At 41.9% G+C, this 16797-nt stretch overlaps 1 protein-coding gene across 1 annotated transcript in view; it reads right to left on the minus strand.

Moving 5' to 3' along the window:
• Positions 1-15375, minus strand: part of gnaz (guanine nucleotide binding protein (G protein), alpha z polypeptide) — a 34934-nt gene extending 19559 nt beyond the window's left edge. The window contains exon 1 of the mRNA XM_086300570.1: positions 15092-15375. The gene's annotated coding sequence lies outside the window, so the exon portion shown is untranslated. The remainder of the gene's footprint in view (positions 1-15091) is intronic.
• Between the last annotated feature and the right edge of the window lie 1422 nt (positions 15376-16797).

The following is a 16797-nucleotide window of genomic DNA, read 5'->3' on the forward strand; positions in this document are numbered from 1 at the left end:
TTTGCAAACCTAAGCTGTGCTACCATGTTCAATTTAGAGAGAAGAAGCTTTCTATTGGCAACCCTTCAAAAAAGCTATACTTATTCAGTTTTCTAATTGTGCTGTCATGAACTTTAACTAAGATGTAGCTCAGGTTGGGTTTTTTTCTGGTTTTTTTATTTTTTTTATTTATTTATTTTCTGAGCATTGCCCTGGGGTGAATTTGCTGGGATGTCCACTCTCAAGAAGATGGTGGCATTGTGTTAACACACACTTGAATGCTCCAGACCTGCAAACTGCCAAAACTCCTGCTTTTATAGAGATGCTAACACTTATTGATGGTCAGTTAATCTCTGTATTTTATTATTAGTATCTGGTGTCCTCTTTCCCTCTTCTTTCTATGTAAGCAGTAAGTGTGCTTACTTTTAAAAACTTCTCTGATTGTAACTATTAACATTTTGCTCGAAGACTGGGACTAAGTCGTTATCCAAACAAGCTGCATACTAAAGGCCATAGACGTACTTATGGTAGGTGTTTGAATGAGGGAGCTCTAAAGGTGCTGGTAGATTTATTTCTGAGCTCGAGGGAGTAGGGATAGCACTGCTTTTGGTTTTTATGCCAAGCCAAGCTCTAGCCTAGTATGACATTATTATCTGCATATTTATGCAAAACTGAGAAGAAGAAATGAAAAATAAATGCACTATTGATTCTTCCTTGATCCAGCAGATAGTTACTGAAAGCATGCTTACTAACCTGCACACTTCCCATTTAAACATTGTCATAATACCTATGTTCTGCCTCTTCAGATTACTTCCCTTAACAGGAGTCTTTTGTTACCACTTACTCTGAGGCAAGCTAACCCTGCCTATCCACTTAACAGTACCACACACAGACTCATTTTATACACAATCAAGGTCAAACATAGGATTGAACCAGGCGAGATAAACTAAAAAAACAAAAAACAAACAAACACTATCCACCGTTTGAAAGGGAAGTGATGCAGTGTAAACAAAAATGTGTTTTCTCTTGCAAACAACAGCATCTCATGCTAGTTCCCTCACAAGCCAGTGTCTCTGCCTGCACTCTTTCTGCGCTGGTGTTCAGTAAAACAAGGTGAAATGCTTATTTACTATCAAAGTGGAAAATAACAGGCTCAAGCCAGCAGGTGCCTCTCATGCTTTCATGCTACTGCAAAGCTCTTACTCTTTGTCCAGTCATATGTGTGGCTATCTTTCATATTTCACATGCAAATAGTTTTCGTTCATCTCCCATTTTCATACATTATTTGCATATGGCATCACTTTTATTTAAATAAAACAAATACTGCATTGGAAGAAGCTTGGTTGCTTGAATTTACATAAATGTCTCAAATGTCCAGAGGCTGACGTGAATAATTACAAGCAAGAATAACTGTGCTACTGTTGTTTCTATCAGATTCAGCAACAAATGGGTGCACACTGGAACAGACTAAGCGATGGCAGAATATTGGTATTATCTTTAGACACACACAGAGAGAAGGAGAGCACCTTTTTTTACTCTGGTGCGTGGCGTCCACTCTTCAAAAGACAAAGGACAACAAAGCAGAACAAAGCCATAATAAAGCATCATGACACAGACAGAAAAGAGAGTTGGTTCCTGGCTTCAGGCACCTTACTACCCTCTCAAAATGGCAAAGCCAGCCAAACCGGTTAATGCACATCACTGATTTTTAGAGCCCATGAAACACATTAAAGCTGCGTGCGAAGTCATTCCATTTTGTTATTTCACAAATATGCAGCTCTGACATTTCTGCACTTTTTGAAGTTATACCTCTTATTTGATAATTTCTGTGGAAGTAGTGCACTGGTGAAGTAATATTAGACACATTTACACACTGCATGGAGAGGAACGTGGCCTTTTTCTTCCTTACACATGGATAACTAGAGCATATCGCAGCAGGAACCCACAAAATTTTAACAAAAAACAAACACAAATTAATTAGGAAAGTGCCTAGAGGATGAAAACATGCTTACTCTTTGCAACAAATTATACAGTCTAGTTTAAAGTCGAAATAGCTCCAAATGCAAGCGACAGCAAATAAATAATTAGCTTTTAAAGGTCAAGAAAATATCATTTCTATATCAGGATTTCACATCATGCTTACAGTGCCAACTTTACTTTACAAGGATACATCTCAGGCTTTGGTAAAACTTACAAAGAGTTTGGCGCAAAGACTTAAAATGTAATTGTAACCAGACACAATACTATCACAAAGGCCCCAAATTCATTCCACAGCATGACAACAACCCCAAATATATCCAGGCAATATACAACAGATGCCACTGTGACCTGATCTCAACATCATGGAGCCAGTTCAAGAATATATGAAGACAGATGAAACTAAAGGCGCCTACAGACTGTGGGCTTTCAGCAGTCTTGTAAACTGCATGCCGCTGTTGACAAAAAGACCTCTGGACGACACACACAAGCAGCATTTCTGATGTCACAAATGACGTGAAGCCTATGAGCTGGTTCGAGTCACATAGGGTCATTTATGTAGCGTGCCTCAGTCTCCTCACGCCATATCTCAAGCACACCTCACCAGTTTTTTTTCTGTGTATTTAAGCTGATGAATTTCCCATCGTGACATTTAAGCATTGCTGCCTGCAGATTCAACCATTCCACCACCCCAACATCCACCGATAGGCTCCAGGAGGATATTTACTCATCACTTCACAATTTTTATCAAATTTTTGTCTTCTTTTTCCCTTAGTCTGTGTTTTGCCACAGCTCTCTTTTTTATCTTTTCTCTTTCTCTTCATCCACCACCATCACCAACCAGTTATAGCAGATGGTCGCCCCTCCCTGAGTCTGGTTCTCTGGGAGTTTTTACTTCCCACCATTGCACAGTGCTTGATCATAAGGGATCGCTTGAATGTTGGGGTTTTCTCCAGAATACCGCAGGATCTTTACCTTGGGGCGGCCGTTGCTGTGAATTGTTACACACCTGAACTGAATTGAATATTTGCACTAGATGGCAAACTCTAACTGCATCCTGCTGCTGTAATAAATCATGTGAGTTAGTAACTTTGTTTTCTTTTTTTGTTGCCTCCACTTATTCCACTTGGGTTTGTTTTTGTATTTTTTTTTTATTATGCCAATGTATTTTTGATTATTGTGCGCTTTCATGTCTCGCCCTATAGGTTGCTCAGTTGACCACAGTTGCACTACATGGACAAATGTGGGACACCTACACATCACACCTACACGAGCCGTTTAACCATGGAAACCTGTGCAATGAAGCTCTCAGGGGAAATTTGTTGTGCTGATGTTAATGCCAGAGGAGGTTTGTAACTAAAGAAAATAAGTCAACAGAGCATTGATGACTTTTACACACAATGTGTCACAGTGCTTACAGTTGACGGTGACATATCCATTAGAAGACATTTCACAAACTGACTTGTTGAAAAGGTGGCATCTTGTTCAATTACAACATTGAAATCCAGCGAGCTCTTTAGAACAACGCATTCTTTCACGAATGTTTGTAAAGGCAGACTGCATGGCTCTGTGTTTGATTTTATACACCTGAATTCAAAGATTAATAGGTGTGGCCCAGTACTTTTGTCCATATAGAGTATTTTTAGTTGCAACTACCAACTTTGAACCTCTCTCACAGTGCAACACTGGAGCACTGTAAGATATAATGATTCTCTCCTGTTGGTCAGTTTTTGTCTGGGAAAGTGCAAAATTGCTCAACTTAACACAGCATGAATCCACTACAAGGTCTCAAAGATCATTGGAGGAGCTCACCTTGCAAATGGATTGAAAAACTGTTTGCAAGTCTACAATACAAAGCTTCTCCTGTTTTTTTGTTTGTTTGTTTGTTTGTTTTGTTGCATTGACTAAATACACTAACTATTGATTTGATTTTGCTGCATTTTGCACAAAATAGTTCTGAATATTTGTACTAGAACTATTGCAGACCGTCTTCTAGAAAGTGAGTGTTATGGGTACATCGAATGACTGAGTATCAGCATGGAGGCCGAGTGATGAGTGAATGCAGAGCCACGGGGGCCAGGCAGAAAGGACAGCATCTTGATGCATCATGAGGGCTGAAGAAATCTGATAGCCATCATGTGACAGAGCCTGGTCACTCTCTTGCCTTTCCTGCACAGCTCTGGCTGCACACGGCCCATCATCTCCCCCTTCACTACTGCTCCCAGAGGCTTACCTCTAATTATTAATTCACCATGCTGCAAATAATTACAATCACACGATTGATTCAAGATGAGTATATGCAGTCACGGTGGTTTCTGTTGTATAACCTCTCCTACTGTCCTACTGCTGTAGTTATTTAGCCCACGAAAATGCTCTTACAATTAGGGTCAGTCACATTAGATTGAGTGGCGATTTTAATCCATTAGAGGCTGAATGGTATTGCTCAGACATGAAATTTGTTCAAAGAAAAATGCATTATGTAACGACTACAGATGACTTACCAGAATGGACAGTATGTGAACAAACATTGACATCTCATACTGATGTTTAAACACACAGGAAGGATCACACCATATAGGTAGGTAGGGAAAGTGTTTCTTTTAGTCACATCAGTTAAAAGCCTTAGTTTTTAAACAGAATTTAAACATTAGTTAAAATTAAACTGGAGTGGTGACCAGATCCTGACAGTGAACTTAGTTTTCCGGATAAGAACAGCAATTAGAAAGCATGTTTGGAAGATCTGATTGCAGCTAATGAAGACATGTTGCTGAAGTCTGCTTTGTGAAATGAAACTTATGTCAACGGAATAACAAAGAAAAGGCAACTGAAGGTCCAAGACGGTGCTGAGATGTGCAATGATGAGACTGACAAATGCAGTACAGAACTGCTGGTGATATGCAGAATGGAAATTCTACTGTTTTTATAAATGAAAAGGAAAAATGTCGAATGTTAAAAGAAAGGTGAAAAGTGCAGGTGTGCTTTTAGTCATCTTGTAATGGTTTATGAATGAGGTGAGCAGGGCTGTGTGTGTGTGTGTGTGTGTGTGTGTGTGTGTGTGTGTGTGTGTGTGTGTGTGTGTGTGTGTGTGTGTTTTTTTTAAATCCATGGCCAGCGGGCTTCAGTTTCAGTTGTTGTATTGCAAAAACCCCTAACCTAAGAATACTGTCTCCAACAGGTAATAAGCAGGCAAGTTAATTCACAGGCAGATTTATTATTTAATCAGCAATTATTGAAATCCATACTGAATGAATCCAAAAGGTAGGACATTTATTATGACTAATGTCTCAGTCACACTAGAGTGAAAATGAGGCAGCAAAGACCTTGCAACTAGGTAGTCTGATTATTGCATTTTTTTTTTGTTTTATTTTTTTTTTTTTGCATTTGGTTATGAGTTGAAAGAAATCTACAGTCACAGGTTGCAAGTAGTTGCAGTAACAAACTGGTTGAGTGTGTAGCACCCTCAACCTCTTGGTGACCACTTACAAGGTGATTGTGCAGATGTGGTAAGAAGCCCATCTCCAAACAATCACAGTCCGACTCAGACTGACTCAAATTGCCAAAGGTTTGCAAATAACTGCTATCTAATTAATAAACGCAGACAGGCCAACTCCAATTCCTATATTAAAGTAAAGTACGCCAACTAGATCACTATTTATGGAGGAGTTTCTGAATTTTGGATTCAAATCTATGAGTTTCAGGCCATTCTTGTGAATTTCTGTGTATGTAGACAGCAACAGAATTGCCATTTTAATCGAATGATTACAGTTAACCATTATCACAAAGAGACTGCATGCAGTTCAATTGCAAGGTGATGACAGACTAAATGCAGACTGACTCTGTCCTATTACCATTTTATTGAAGTCTTAGTGCACCAAAGTTGCTTTGAAGATGCCAACTGAGTGCGAGTTGTCCCTGTCTGTGAAGAAACCATTTTAAAGTTCATTGCACACATTTGCAATCATTTTGGTCATGCTACAGTCTCCCACCAGTTTTCCCTTGTGTGACTGTAATATAAGCAGAACTATCTGGGAAGTGGCACCTGTGACGTGAAACTGCAACTATTTCATTTAGTGTTTCTAATAGGATCACACAGAAATTCACATGTAATTCTTCTTGATGAACACTTATCAGCCGCAGCATTAAAACCACTGATAGGTGGTGTGGATGACCTTGCGTTGTGTATATCACATTTTTTCCCAATGTAATGTTCCACTGGGAACCACTGGGTCCAGGTAGCACCAGTCACAGCATGTTTGTAGACCACTCCAGCCTCCTGAAACAGGACAGACTGCCCCACAAGTCCCAAAGATTCCGCAGGAGTGGGTTGGGAAAGACACGAGAACGACGAGGACTTCACCCAACTTTCTGGAGCCCAGTCCAGTCGAGCATTTGTACCCTGTGCTGGAACAGTGCTTATGTGTTCTGACCAAAAGGCATCTGTTTTGCTGACTGAAAGCTTGCTTACTGCTCACAAAAAAAAGTTACTAGTAAGTAAGCAACTTACTGGAATCAAGATAAAGAATTTTCTTCCCCTGTTTTTATAGTCATATCTGAAACCTCAGAAATGAAACAGAAGCTAATCTCTAAATATAAAGCAGTGATCAAACCTTTGAGTATGTCATTTTTCACTTCTGCCTTCAGAGTAATTGTCATATTTATATAGAAAAGTCCAGTCTAAAACGAAACTGAGGTGTTCTCGAGTAAGAGATTCTTAAAAACCATCAGCCCTTAAAGCCAGTTGCCCAATCATGTGATTACCACAGAGGTGGTGAATAATCTGAGATGACTGCAATTTCCAAGAAGTTATGAATAACACCATTTGGTACAGACTGGATTTTCTTAAGTCAATTTGACCGACAGGTGATGATGCAATAAGTTTAAAAGCTTTCTTTCCTAAATGAAGGTATATATAAGAAAATGCCCTCATCTGTCAGGCTGGCATTGACACAGTCATGGATATTATTTGGAGCTGTGCTCATGTTTTTATGTTACTTCTACCATAAATATTTAAAAAAAACACATCCACATTCATACAGCAAAGACTCTTGAAATAAGGAAGTGTTTTATTTGGAAGAAGATGAGAATTTTATATTTAGCTCGGTAAAAACTAATTTGAATTGAAGGCATGTGATTCACATCTTATACAGTATTTTCCTGAATACTTTGGACCACAACATCATTGTGGTTGATGCACTACACATGACTGAAATTAAGTCTGAAAGCTCAAACTGCCTTTTAGCTGCTCCGGCTTCAGATACAGAGAAAGCGAGTGAGTGAAGTAGATACCTTATGGAGAAATATTAGAGATTATTACATTAGCCACAAAATGACCTGCAAACTTTAATCTTTGACAAATGTTACATGTTTATATAGCAGACATAAGCGGAGAGGCTTAAGTGGAGGGACCAGTGGCGCGTTTGATGTATTTCTACCCCCTTTGTGAGCCAGAAAATACCCGTCTACAAAACTGACATTGATTTTAAACTCAAATGCACTCTTGTGAGGTGTCATGGCAGTGTGCTGATAGACAGATAGCCTTACAAAGTATACAAAGCAGCTTTTGTGGTAATTCCTGCTACAGTAGGTGTCTCCAAAACCACATATTGGCTATTTATAAGTGAAGAGAGTTCAAACACAAAAGCCTCGCTCAACGTCACCTTCTTGAAAGAAATGAGAGAAGGCTGTAATATTCAGACACTTTTGTTTCATGTCCCTCTAAATCCACACCCGAACCTCTTGATCTAAATAACGCTACCCTTTGTCAGCAAAAGCCACTACTGCATGTTCGTGAGGACGCAAATCAGTCACATGACATTCATGCAGGTCAAGTCCCATTTATCGGTTTGTTCTTACTGGATGTGACGACAGTGAACTCTTTTTTTATAGTTTCTTAGTTTTCCTTATTTGTTATTTTGGATACTTCAGGTCATTTTATATTAGTTTTATGTTCATCAAGTTATTGCATAATATCGTCTGTTTATTGTTTATTTTGCTTTTGTTTAGCAATGAAGTGCGCCTGTCATTTTGTGTGGTTGCATGCAGTTGTGCTGTGCGGTTACTGCTGATCAGTTTGTGCAGTTTTTTCATTCTGAACTCTGATTTCATCATTTGTAATGTTTCCAATTGTGCCTTTAGTGGTTTTGCAACAGTTTCCAATGTGGACTTGTAGGTGTCTGCACAAGGACAAGCAAGGACACCGAAGCTTTAGCTGCACGAGGCAATCACAGTTGTTAAGAATGAATTGTCTCAAGTTACATTTACAAAAAACAAGACATTTCACTCAGTGACTGATAACCTGTTGGTAACTGTCTTTTTTAAGTTACAATAATATATTGTGAAAGATGCTGCAGCCTTTCTATCATCGTTGCCAGCTTGATATACTTGAGTGGCTCCAGTGTGGAAATTATGACCCAGATAACCAGGATTTCTTATCACAGAAAATAAGAAAAAGACACTAAAATGGGCCTTGTGAAAAAAGTAATCATTTACAGGCAGCGCTGCTGACAAATTAGCTTGGAGCAGCACGAGCAGTTACATAACCCACTCTTAATTTTTCTTTTGTGTACGTTATTTAATTGTACTGCTGGGTTTGTGTGTTCTCATTTGTCCCAGTGGCATTCTGTTTAGGTCTCCTACCAAGAAGCAGAGCAGGGGCTGAGAGGAGTCTTAAATCAGTGCTGCTCGAGCTTCTGGAAAGGGTGCTGGAGATGTTACCAGTCTGGGAAGGTTTCCAGGAAATCTTACATCTAACAGCTAATACACAGCAAGATAAAATGGAACTGGTTACTGTGGCTATGACAATCTAAATCTCTCAAAAATCCTTGTGGGGAAACAAACAAATAAAAAAGGCTGGATTTTTTAACCATACTGCATTTGTTGTGTAGATAATTGCTGTCACTTTGCTTCCACGGGTAAAAAAAAACAAACATAGATTGACTCTAATTGATAGATTATTCACTGTTGCGAGTATTATCATGTGAAGCAGGGCACGCTGGGCAGAAATCTAGCTAGATGAAGTAGGATGAAAGCACAGAGTGTGTTTATAGAGAGCTGCGACGTGTAATAGGACAGAAAGAATTGGTAAATAATATCTGGGTTATCTGAACGCTGCACTGAATGATTTTCATGTTTCAGTTCATTGACTGGCTGTGCTGCAACACAACGCTGCAGAATGAGCGACATAAAGCAGACAGTGAGTTTCATGCTTTGAGCTGCAAACTGATGCTAGCTGCTAATACAGATTCTGTAGATTATGGTGGTCCATGTGATGCTTTCAGATAAACATGCCATGTGTCTTGTCGATCGTGATAACTGAAAGGCACTCTGTTGGTTTGCATATCTCACAGGAATTAAATAAACAAAGTTTTCCAACCTAGAAGGCCCGGTTCTATGTGATGAGTCAGAGCTTTGTGGTCGCCCCACTTTACGTCACATTCACAGCTCTATTCAGCAGTTTGCACCTCTTTAGATTTAACCATATGGCTTAACCTTCATTTTTTTCTAATAACACACTAATAATCCTCACTTCTTATACATCAGCGTTCTTGAGAGGAGATTGGATTATAGTGAAAACTAAAGAAGCAGTAAGCCTTGTCATCCAGGCTGAGAGCTGATAGATAGTTAACAACATATATACACTGAAGAGGCATTTGAATGGGCTGTCAAAGAATAACTAGTCTAGTCTGCAGCCATGTGTCTGAGAAGCATCTGAGGAGAGGCATTCTGAGAACCTGTAATGACCGCACAGTTGCTTCAAAAACACGTGTCAGGAGACCAACCATTGGCTGGTGGTTGCAGTTAAGTGAACTCAAAATCACCAACATCACTTATGTTCCCTCTGTAAACACTCTTGAAACACTGTGGATCAAAAATGGCCTTAAATGCTCTTTTAAAAAAAAGTTCCATATCTGAGTCTGGTCATTGTAAACTCTTAATTTAGCCCTCAAAATTGTTTCTTTAACATTTCACGTTCTTACTTTCCATCACGTCCTCACCGCAGACCTCTGAGGAAGATGCCTGCGTAGTATACACATGTGAGGACACAACTCATTCATTACTGAAAACAATGATGGGCAGTGTTCTCCTCTCTCCACTCCCCCAAAACAGTGGGCTATTTAGAGGGTGGAGACAGGGTGGGGGTGAGGTCGCTGTATGATAGATGCTTTTCCGTGATAATACTCTGTTTAATGTTCCTCATCTCAGCGGCTGTGTTCCCCCTTCTCTAATCCAGCGGGTCACACTGAATCACAAGGCCAGCCAGCGATGACAATGGCATGTTTGTGCACAGGCTGAGCCTGTACGCTGTGTGATGTGAAGGGATAAGATGGCACAAGGTGGACACTAGAGGCTCGCGTGCACGTGCTGCTGTATAAAAGCAAACGGGGGCGCGCATGCATGCCTTTGGATACAGTAGGCATTCTTCGGCTTTTGAACCGTATTAGGTAGATCAAATGCAGGTTGGTGCTATGAACACTGTAATCTGCATTCAAACACTCACTACAGCACAGCATTCATTTGGGTCATGACAGATAAGATAAACGCCTTCTCTAACAGAAGGAAATTGCGGGTAACAGACACTTTCAGGCTTCTACAACCCACAGGCATTATCTGCTGTTAGTGATTTGATAACGGGAACAGGAAAAAGAGAAACATCTTACACTGCAGCAGATGCAACACTTTAATTGCCATTAACCCACCCAATGAGCTCTGTAGAATTAAAGCACAAAGGACAATGACAAATGAAAAGGGAAAAAAGTGCTACTTAAACTATTAGGCGCAAACTATCTTTGATGTTACAGTGGGTTTCTGGTGCGGAAGTCTTGGAGATGACGATGAAGTATGTTTTTCAATAAATGAGTTCAATTAGACGAGAATAGTTTAACTGTATGTTGTGTGTTTACATGAAGAAAGAGCCTAGAGCATCGGCTATGTGAAAGTGCCGAACTTTATGGAAACAGCAAGGAGCAAGAAGAAGTCACCGAGATACACCACCAGCCTCACGTCATTTTCAGATGTTTTCTTGGAAAAGGCGACCTGCACGCCCTCATCAAAACAAAGAAAAGTGGCTGTGATCCAGAAAGCCTGAACTAAGAGTACAGACTGTAAAGCTTGCCTCTCCTTTTCTCTCTCTCTCTCTATATATGTGGCATATATCAGCTTTCACTTCTTCCACTGAAGATCAACATCCCTCAGCAGTCGGTTGTAGGCCGTAGCCCTCGCTCACCACCACCCTCTCTCTCCACCACCTCCTTGTTGTCATATGACCACTGTTATGTGTGTGCAGTGGAACACAAAGTTGCTCTGTTAGTCCCCTCTGCTGTGCCCTCTCATCACTCAGATTTGAGTGCTGGAAGCAAGGCCCTCTTGCTGGCCTGCCTCAGGAAAACAGACAGTCCCCTGTATGCGACTACCAGCAAAGATTAGAAAGGAGGGCAACGAGAGAGAGAGAGAGAGAGAAGGATGAATTGAGCTGGTGTGGTTTTATATAACACCAAAGATAATCTAATCCTTACTCATTCACTGAACCCCACCCTAAGATTTTGTTCGATTCCTCTGACAGCTTTCCCTCATTGATGCTTTACTGTGAAGTCGATTATTAGCCCTTTCTACAATCAGCGGCTGCCTGTTGAAAATGAGCTGCCAAAGCATGTCTTACAGCTGTTTGTGTGGAGATGACACTTTGTTCCAGTACCTGGCTAGGATTAAAGACCCAAAACAAACACAAATGCTGAGCCAGCTGAACAGAGCGGTGCCCCGCCTGAACATAGCGGCAAAGCAGCTCAAACACACATACACACACACACATACCTTAGGGACACGCATTTCCTTAGTGTTTATTTAACCGTGCCTGCATAAAGATTGGGTTTCATGTTCACTCTCACAACTACCAAGACAAACGCTGTAAGAGTTGTGTGATAATTCTGCTGGTCCCCCTCCAGGAAATAAATGACACCTTAGATTAATCATTTTATTAAGTAGGCTGCTGAGGGAGCTACGCTCAGGCCCCCTTGGTACTTAACTGTAATAGAGCTGAGTTTAATTGTCCAAGCTGGTGGTGTGCTCACCTACAAGGTTAAAAAGATTGCTAAAAGTGCACCGGACGGTGATGCTGGCCTGCTCGGTGTTGCGAGTGACTACCTCAACAGCCGCTGTCACTTTAAAACCAACTGTGTCCCTGCTGTCCCCTGCCATTATGTCACCCAGTGGAATGGATGTAGCAAGTAACAAAAGAGGTGGAAGGAGGTCAACTCAGCATAGGGTTTGCTACACTATTGCTCTTATTTGAATATGAAAAGCAGTGCAGTGTAACCGCACACTGCCACGTTTTTTTATATATATATATATATATATATATATATATATATATATATATATATATATATATATATATATACATACATATAAGATGCTAGCAGGCAAGGCATACATGGAACGCCATAACCAAGTGGCCGGCATAGTGTACAGGAACATCTGTACCGAGTATAACCTGGAAGTCCCGAGGTCAAAATGGGAGATGCCCCCAAGGGTGGTGGAGAATGACCGAGCTAAGATCCTGTGGGACTTCCAGATACAGACGCACAAAATGGTGGTGGCTAACCAACCGGACATAGTGGTGGTAGACAAACAGAAGAAGGCGGCCGTAGTGATCGATGTAGCGGTTCCGAATGACAGCAATATCAGGAAGAAGGAACACGAGAAGCTGGAGAAATACCAAGGGCTCAGAGAAGAGCTCGAGAGGATGTGGAGGGTGAAGGTAACGGTGGTCCCCGTGGTAATCGGAGCACTAGGTGCGGTGACTCCCAAGCTAGGCGAGTGGCTCCAGCAGATCCCGGGAACAACATCGGAGATCTCTGTCCAGAAGAACGCAGTCCTGGGAACAGCTAAGATACTGCGCAGGACCCTCAAGCTCCCAGGCCTCTGGTAGAGGACCCGAGCTTGAAGGATAAACCGCCCACAGGGGCGTGCTGGGTAAAAAATATATGTATACATATATATATATAGGTTTATATATATATATATATATACACTTGTTTTCTCCGACCTCACGTCCAAATGATCGGCATGAGGGTATCGTGACATTTTTAAGTGTGCGCGCGCATGTGCATGTGTGTGTGTGTGTGTGTGTGTTTGTGTCTGAAACTTGAAGGCCCATTATGTAAGCATGTGATTAACCTTTATACTTCACACTGGACCTTGTCATCCCTCATTTTAAAGCCAAGGTCATCGGTGACCTCTGACATTTGTAACATGTTGCAGGGAGAAGTGGAAAAAACAAACAAACTGCACAGCTGAAATGAAATGAGATGAATCTGTATTTAGAGCAGCGCACGTTGCTGACTGGAGCTGAAACATGCGAGATATAGGGAGAATGCAGGGAGAATGCAAAACGTTCACTGTTTTGCACCAAATCCTGGTTCAGGCTGCAATGTTACAGCCCACAGTTTCTTTCTTTCACCCAAGACAGGCATCTTCTCTTGAGATAGCATCACGATGCATCTGCAGGTTTTTGTTACAAGCTCTAAACAACAGGTCAGATCCCTTGAAGTCAAACATATGTGGGCAAAATGACTAATATCAATACCTTTTGTTTTACATTGATTTCAGTCATATCCTACTTGAAGATTGCATGTGATTTACAAACAGAACGTTCATCGAAAAAGTGCTAAAAGTCTGGCCTTGTCTGAAAATGCAAAGCATTTAGTTTCGTAGGAACACTAGATTGAATTTCCTGCTGCCCCTAATGGGTTTATCTGCATTTGTAGATGCTGTACGACAGTATTTCCTTCCACTTATTTTAATCAATCTACCATTTCTGAGCCATCCTGAGATCACTGGTCCTCAAGAAAGAAGAAGAAAGAAGGCGTGGTGGAATTTCCACCATCTTTGCCTTGCTTCACAGATGTCTCAGGGCCTCACTGGCGCTGCTGCTTTTGCTGGTGGAACTATCACAGACACATCCATCACTTTGTCTTCGCCCAGAACGAGCGCTGGCTTTCTACCACCGTGACATTAACACAGTCTTTTGGTCCCACTCATCCGTCCATTCTGTTCGAAATCTTGCCTTTCCTTCTTTCCCTCTCTTGCTCGATGCTGCATCAACCTCCGCCCCTCTGCCACATCTGCCTCCCTATCGTTAAATCCCTGGCCCCTCAACCCCTCCCTGCTTTGCTTTCTCTTTTTCTCTCTCGAGCATGTAACACAAACACACATACAATATACACAAATACACATGCTCTCCTGATGCTACACAAAAAATTCCAACTGCCACTTACAATAAATAAATAAATAAAAATACAGTAATGCTCTGTTGGAAATGTGAAATGTTGAGACAGAAAATGTTAGAAATTGCCCTGCTTTGCCTGCTGAGTAATGAACATGCTCTGCTTTCTGCCTCTTTCCCTCTTCTCACCGTCAGGATTTAAAATCATGAGGCAGACACAGACAGCTGGACAGAAAACAAACCAAATAAATCCCTGTTCAACATCCAGATTATTAATTGATGTAAATTTACCTCATGGGACAGCAAGCTCCACACTGGCAAATCCTACAATGTTCCCATGCCAGTGTCGGGCCACATTTTGCCTTCCTATCCCACTGTCTGCAGAACCAAGCTCCACAGGAATGGTACACCTCCCACTCCCACACTGCACGTTCACATTCAGTGTCTCGTAAAGCCAGTTGTAAGCACCGAACACCTGATCGTGTGTGTGTGTGTGATGGCGGTTTCGCTCATTTCCCCTCTTTCTGTTACACCTTATGGCCTGGACAGAGCATAGAGACATTCATACAAACATACAGCCTCGCACACGCACACACATTTAATCCATCCTCCACTTGCCCTATATACAGTAATTAAATTAATTTATCTGCACGCAGATAAAAGCATTCTATAAGAATTGAGGATGCTCTGGAGAGATGATGAGTCAAATTGCAAGCACAGATAGCAGCGTCCGCTGGCACAGAGCTAACAGGGTGGAGGAGGGGACTGGACAGGCTGCTTGCTTGCTTTGGTGCATTTTATGGGAAAATACAGGCTGCCTCAGCAGCAGAACGGCTTCAGTGAAATATCATCTTCCTGTCTCAAAGCAAGCCAAAATAGCGAAATAGGAAGCGTTGTGAGAGTGGCGAGGCTTACCGTGTTCACAAGCCAGCATCCATTTACAAAGGATACTGCAGACAAGCCCTTGCAGGGTGAGAAAGGCTCTGTACAAGCCACCTTTAGTCCTGCTGCTCCATCTTCATGCCTTCCTCATGTTCACAGGGTGAAACATTCACATATACATCTCTCTCTTCCCGCGGCCCTCTTTCTCTCTCTCTCTCTCGCTCTCATTAACGTCTGTGTTCTATATCCTCTCTTGTTTGCTTCAAGGCAGTTGAGACACTGCAGCGATGGGGGTGGAGGGTGTGTATATGCGTGTGTTTGAGTGTGTCAGAGACGGAGAGGCAGCGAGAGGGAGCGCAGGGCAGAAATGGAGGGAGGAGTCAGCAGGGATAGAGAGAGAAGGGGGAAATGGTCAGGATTAAATCATGAGAGTAACAGAGAGAGAGAGCGAGAGAGAGAGAGAAAGAGAGAGAAAGCAGGCTTTGATGGGGGAGCCACAGCATCCTTGCTTTATGCTAGAAAAACACACATTGGTATTTAAGCAATCCTGAAGGTTAGATTATAAGTATATATGGCAAGTAGATCTGCCCCTTAAAGAGCTGTCTCCTTGTTGACAGTGCAGCAGCAGGATTGGTTGTGATTTCATTGATGACTGAAAAAAAACATACAAGATAGGGAGAGAGGGAGGTGGAGGAGGGAACGGGACAGAAGAAGAGAGGAAGGGAGGGGAGAAATGACGACAAAGGAATGGGAGGGGGATTGGACGATGGTGTAATGTGCTGTTTCCGTGCCAACTGTTTCTGTGACAGTGTGACCACTTCCTTTAATGCTATTGGCTATAACAAAGAACTGATAGAGGCTTGGGCAAATGAGGCAGCGTGTCATGCGGGGTGTGAATGGGTTGTTCTTTTCCTGTGTTTCTTCCTCTTTTCGTTTATCTCTGAGAACGACAATAAAACAAATGTGTTTGACTAGACTGCGGCCACGGAGAACACACGCAAGTCTACCCCTAGAGACGTAACGATTGCACCGCTGGAGTGTGATTGCTTTGTCATTACGAATGCCGCTAGTGTGTGAAGAGACTCCCCTTATATTACTAACGCACAGATTCACACAGACACGCACACACCCAAATCAGACCGATCAACAAGAAAGAAATCCCCCAGATCAGGTTGCTCAGGGTGTGTAGTGTAATGCAATTGCCTGGACACCAACCCTGGTGTCATGAACAATGAGATAATTAATCGGCTATAGGCCAGAGCAAGAGCACATCTGGTGCGGGTGAACAACTTTGCCTCTCGCCAACCTTTCATCGGGGCCTTTTAATCCAGGCCGGCAGGCACGTGTTGTGCTGCTCCCATTCTTTCTCTCTGTCACTTTCCCCCTCGTCTCTCCTTATCCTTATTACCCCATTCAACGTCTACCAATATTTACTTTAAACACCCTGCTCCTTCCTCTTTAGCAGCTGTCAGGTTACGGCAGAAATCTTCCAAATCTCGGTTTCTGTGCAGAGGGAACTGTTTTCTGATAGATGAGTGACTGAAACTAAAAACATGGGTATAATAGCACACTCTAAGTCAGGTACACACAACCACAAGCGCCCACAGTGGGGAGCCCCTATCCGTATCATCGATTCAACAGGACAAGACTGCATTGAGGCTTCACTGGTGCACAGAGGACGGCACAGACACAACCTGCCTGTTCAGATAAGACGTTTTGGCTTTATACTCAGTCAGTGT

Source organism: Aulonocara sp. 'chitande type north' Nkhata Bay, linkage group LG7 (genome assembly GCF_057382095.1).
Source record: "Aulonocara sp. 'chitande type north' Nkhata Bay isolate Kocher_YH1m ecotype deep benthic linkage group LG7, A_spYH_male_GT1.1, whole genome shotgun sequence".
Classification (NCBI taxonomy): domain Eukaryota; kingdom Metazoa; phylum Chordata; class Actinopteri; order Cichliformes; family Cichlidae; genus Aulonocara; species Aulonocara sp. 'chitande type north' Nkhata Bay.